The following is a 5,891-nucleotide window of genomic DNA, read 5'->3' as shown; positions in this document are numbered from 1 at the left end:
ACAAAGTCACTGTTGAGGAGTGGAGGACTCCAGGCTCTTTGCTTTATGGCAAACACCAGAAGCAATATCACTCCCAGGTTCTCTTGACTCCAAAATTTTGAGAGGACAAGTGACTTTAAACACCTAAACAGAAATTTACGTCATCCTATTTTAACCCTGAACACAGGCAGGAAATTCAGTCTGACTTCTATCTCTCCACATGTAAGTTAAATTCATTCTTCAGTCAAAGGGGAGAGAGAGCCTCTTGCAAAAGGCCATTTAAAATTAAATTAGTTACCTTAGCTATTGAGAAAGTCTATCTGATGACTGGAGAGGGAGCCAGGGAATTCTGGACAGCTAATTTAGCTAACCAAGCTGCATGCTTAAGTCGGAACAGATAGTAATGTGGCAAAAATACTCTATTATTTGGCATCCTGTAGATGCCAAGACTAGAGCAGGAGAGGCTGAGCTTCTTTTGCCTTTACAGGAGTTGTAACAAGGTTACTAATTTTATTTCTTTCCATGTGGTTATTCACAAAGAGTTGAACCTAGATCACATTTATGTTTTTTTTGTGCAATAATTTCTCATATACTTCTTTCTCTCACAAAGGTTTCTACCTTTAGCAGGCATTCCATTATTTCAAAATCAATTACAAAGGGAAGATAACTCCCGAAAAATGGAAAACTACAGCAACAGCTCTTGCCTTAGATAGTACCATATCGTTATTAAAGGGCCAGGAAAAAATAGCATGTCTTTTAATGAGAATTGAAAGTTCTTAAAAATCTAAAATACATTTCCTGTGTTTGCATTGGAAATTTTGGTCCATTTTTTTCTTTATTCTCCAGAAACTTCTTCTATGAAGTATATCTTATGACTAATAGTCTGGGTTGTCAGAACCTTTTCATGTAACAATTTATGTAACGTTGCAAGGCTGCCAGTGGGAAAGGCTCTTCTCCATGTCTTCCCCACAACAAAGCCCTCAAAAAGTCTTTGCAAATCATTACACCTATCCAGCAAGATCAGGCACTTCCTCTATAAATAAAATTATTTTTGTTGTTGCTGGTTGTTTTGTAAAATACAGGATTCTTCATAGTAAGGTAGCATTTATACATTCATACACTTAACATTTGTATGCACATAGATCAGCAATTGGTGATATCAGCACACACACTGAAGCAAAACTGCAAAGTTCAGTGGCAGATCTGTGCTCTGTAGAGTAAAAGAGCAAGGGGTTTGCACAATTTTTGTTCCCTACCCTGAAAACACAGTCTTTTTTCCAGAGTGCAGATAGATTATGGAAACAGATAAAACCTTATCTACAAACAGTTTTTTTTACCGATTTTATGCAAAGTCTGGAACTTCTAAATATCATCTCTGTCAGCTACAGAAATCTCTCCCTTTTAGCAGGGAAAAAAAAATTAAGCCTGCAAATTAACTTCCTCCTATTTTTCTTGTTGCACTTCACTTGCACTCCCTCCCTCATTTCTTCATTTCTCTCTAAAGATTCATAACGTACAGTAACACCTGCTGGGGTGGTAACAGCAGTTTGAGCTCTCCCATAATGGTGCTCTGCTAACGTGTACAGTGATATAGATCAGTGTCTCGGTCCCTCTCACTGCCCACTTTTTGGGCACATCCTCCCTCTCAGGGATAGCCACACTCCAGAGCAGCCCTCATGCCTAGTGGGGCAAGACCTAAACACTTGGTCCTATTTGCAGTTGTTATGGACCCTGACAGACCCATGGAGCCAAGAATAAAATCAATGTCTCTCTAGTACAGATGGTCAACAGGCTTAAGTGAGCTAATGCTTTGAGCACAGGCCAGATCTATTTTAATTACTAAAACCCCTGTCATTCCAGGGTCTCTCTGTCACGAGCTGTCGCTCTGCTCAGGTAGTTCTTTTTAGTACATAAACCATGCAGTTAAATATCTGCCAACTTAAAATGTATTATTTAAATAACCTTAAAATCTTCTCTGCTTTAGCTTTTTCAACCTTTCTCAGAAAAACCTGTGCATCATTTGTATGGATTTATGGAGACGTAAAAGCCTAAAGTAATGTTTCAGCACTAACAAATGTGGGTAGATGTGACTTAAAAACAAGCTGATCGCGCATTGGAACAGCAAAAACTGGAGGATTAAGGCAGTCAGAGAAGATGAAAGTGTAGGCAAATCTTCAGGAAAAAAAAAAGTAAGCTTGCAAGGAGATCCTAAACAAGTTGAACACGCACGAAATGTTTAAAGATTGGCCTTCAAGGGTGTGGTTTTTTTTAAATAACCAACAGGTAGATAAGAGTGTTGGAAACATACAGTTGTCTTAGCTTTAAGTATGCCTGGCCTGATTTCATTAAAGGAAAATAGTTTTCTGACTCCTGTTGTCTTAAGGCATCATTTAATGCCAGCATGCTTAGAAAAGTTTTTAATGAGTTCAGCTGGGAAGATTTTACAGAGCAATATACTCGTAAGGGAAAAATCCGTGTGGAACTACAGCTTCCTCGGCTGTTTGCAGCCGGTCTGAGAACAGCCCTTCACAAAGAGCTCCTGCGATATTTCCTCGTTAAGCGCGCATGCTTTTTTCCTATTTGAACAATACTAAAAAGTGATAACTCAGACTCTGAGAATTGTGCTGACAGTCAGCTGTCACTCATTGTCCTTTATTCTGACAACCTCAGGCATTCAGCCATGGATTCATGAGTTTCCCCCTTTCTCTGTATTTTTAAAGGAGGTGGGGGATGGGTGAGTATATCAGAGGATTCAGCCCTGAATAGACTTTTGTTTTGCTCTTTCTTTTGCCTCCTGACTGTGTCAAATGCAGTGTGTCTCTCATGCAGTTTCACTCTTTAGAGAGCCTTGACTGGGCTGGCTAGTTAGTATTCAGAAACAACGCAAAGAGGATAAAATTTTTCTCTCTGGCTTGCTGAGACTGCAAATAAGCAATTAGACAAAAAGCTCAGGATTGGAAAAAAAGAAGACTTTTGCGGCCTTTATTGTTGACTGGAACCTGCCAATATACTTTATAACTTTGAGATCCACGTAAGAGAGAAAAATTTTAGACACTGTTAGGGATATATGCTGGTTAATACACATGTACAGTATGCTGCTAAAGAGAGCTCAGCAGTGTACCCTACTCTGTGAACTGCAGGATTTGTCTTTTAATGTTGTGTACTTACTGTAATGAGAAAGAAGTGGAAAAGCTTAGCGGTGGAAATGGAAAATTCATCTTTTCCTCGTAAGTAATTGAGATGTTTCAAAGACAGGCATATATCGTAGAATACAGATTCCCATTTCAGTCTGTGCTCCACACAGTTTCCTTCACTGTCGAACCCTTTTCCGTGAGATCCATATCCAGCTTTCTTGTCAACACTGACATATCCCCTTTTTTCCTTGTACAGTGTCACATTTGAATGTTTCAATCCTCGCTCTTCCAGTCAATGTCTTTATGCCGTACCCACCCCTTCATACAAAGTGCTCTCCCCAATCTGACAGGATTGCAAAACCATCCTCCTCCAAAATCCTTTTTGAGCCCCATGTTTTCTATAATGCCTCTGAAAACTGCTGATTTAGGGTGAGATTTTCTGAGTGTTTGAGGGGTGTGATGATTCTATACATTTAATACTATAACATGTAAAATTATTCTGTAACTAATACACCAGAAAAGAGGGCATATCCATATATAGCACCTCATCTTCATGTATTGTAAATGTGTGTATATATATGTGTGTGTGTGTGTGTGTGTGTGTATATATTAACAACCAGAAATAGAGCCTATTGCTAGCTTAAGTTCAGTGCCCCATCTTTCACATCCTTGGTTAAAAAAAAAAAAAAACAAACGACAAACAGCATTAAGAAAAGCATCCAAAAAGACATCACAACTCCAGCCTGCATCCCAGCTGTGTGAACATGGACAGATTTCTCCTGCCTCTTCCCTCCTTCAAGCGGCTCTCTTGCCTCCAGCTTCTGTCCTTGTCATTTCAGTTTTATTTTTGAACTATCAAAAAGTTTTTGCTAACTTTCAAGGGTCAATATGTCTTCAGCACAGTGGGCCCTAGGGACGTGACTTTTACTACCATTGTACCGCGGTCTGTTAGGTCTCATTGTCCTCCATGACTTCAGAACCAGTCCCCTTGCTTCTTGGTTTTCAGGTTCCTTTCCAGCAGTAGGCTACATGTTTAGCTCTTGACTGTGTGCTTTTTCCATTCATGTGGCCTGTAGCAGGCTGCCAAGAAGGAGAAACAGTCTCCTTCGTGCTTTGTCACTCTGCTTGGTCTCAGTGTCCTTCTGTCTTGGTGATGGGTCCTACAGTCAAGGTGTTTGGTAGCTGGTCCCACATACTGCTGGGACACCCCTGGCCTAGGCTGTACCCACAGATGTGTGCTACCCAACAGCACTTACAAAACAGGGGTGCTGCTGTGGATATCTCATCCAGTTCAGTACAGTGGGGCTCATTCTAGATGCTACCAGTAGTACTGTAATGTATTGGGGTAGGATGTCAGTGTAGCTTGTGTCCACACTGCTCAAAGGTGAGTGTGCCATATACCTACAAGACTCCCTCCACCAGTAGTGTACAGAGATAGGCTCTATGTCAAGAAAGCCAGTTCTGGGTGGAGGATATGCTGGTGCACACAAGGGTGCAGACACCTATCCCATCTGCTGTACTGCTCCATCCACCTTCTCATCTTGTCACGTCCCGTGACTGACATGGGCAAAGAAGAGCAATGTCTTCTCTGAAAAGGTCTTGATGTTGACCACTTTGAGAGAGGCTCTGTGGTTATCCTGAACTACGTACTCTCTGAATTATTAAATGACTTACAGACAGTATAGTTGTTCCCGTACACTGACACCTAAGCCATACTCAGATACTTAATCTCTAGAGATCTATAATGCCTGATGTAACTCCTGATTTAAAGTCTGATTGACATGCTAGAGCCTGATTCAAACAGGCAGATGGACCTGAAGTCAAGGGGAGTATGAGTTAACCTTTAGGGATGAGCATTTGTGTTAAACCTCGGCATGGTCCCAATAACCACTTTTCCTAAGAGGAGACAAGGCTTCTAGGTAGAAGGAATATGATGTAGCAGACTAACCAATAGAGCTGGAAAAATTAAACAACTTTTGGGGCTCTCCAGCTCTTATTTAGATGTGTAAAAACCACAGCTCTCAAAGCAAAATACCACCTGAGAGTGGTTGCTCAGAGACCAGGTAGGTATACATCAATTAGACTACCTTTGAATTAAAAGAGGGTTGATCTCTGTGGTGTAGAGGTGACATCAGGGAGGCTGAAAAAAAAGTCCCCTCTTGGACAAGAGGAACAGAAATCCTTAAATACATGGAGGGAAGCTGTAATATCCAGTAAGAATACCCAGTAAGTGTTGAATCCATGTTTTCTTTGTCCCTCTGATAGAGTGGAAAAAAATTTAGTTCCTTGGCTTACCTTCATAAAGAACAAAGTTGTAGGCAGGGAAATATATTTCCTTAGACTAGGTAATTTCCTGTAGGTTTCTTACAAAACAGAAACTGCTTTATGTGACAGAAGGCATTGCTATCACCTACGAGTCTGTTTTGCGTGTGTTCTTAGACCCTCACAACCACAGCAAAGTGTTACAGTTTACCTAGTGTTGTATAAACTTCTGTGTCTAGGAAAAGCCCTGATTTTCACTTTCCTCAACCATGTTCCAGACTACTGGAACAGGACAACTGCTGTTAAAGTTCTCAGAATCATAAATAAATAGGGTTGGAAGCATAAGGAAGTAGTACATGCCTGCAACTCTCTTGCTATTGATGCTGTATCAGAACTGGAATTGACTTAAGTTTACAGAAGACTTGCTAATCATCATAGTTGCACTGAAAACGATTTGTCTGCAGATAGTAAGCTGGTAAACAGCACCCAAACGCTAAAATGAAAAACGCCTTTGCT

Source organism: Leptosomus discolor, chromosome Z, assembly GCF_034619465.1.
Source record: "Leptosomus discolor isolate bLepDis1 chromosome Z, bLepDis1.hap2, whole genome shotgun sequence".
NCBI lineage: Eukaryota > Metazoa > Chordata > Aves > Leptosomiformes > Leptosomidae > Leptosomus > Leptosomus discolor.
This window is presented reverse-complemented; position numbering follows the sequence as displayed.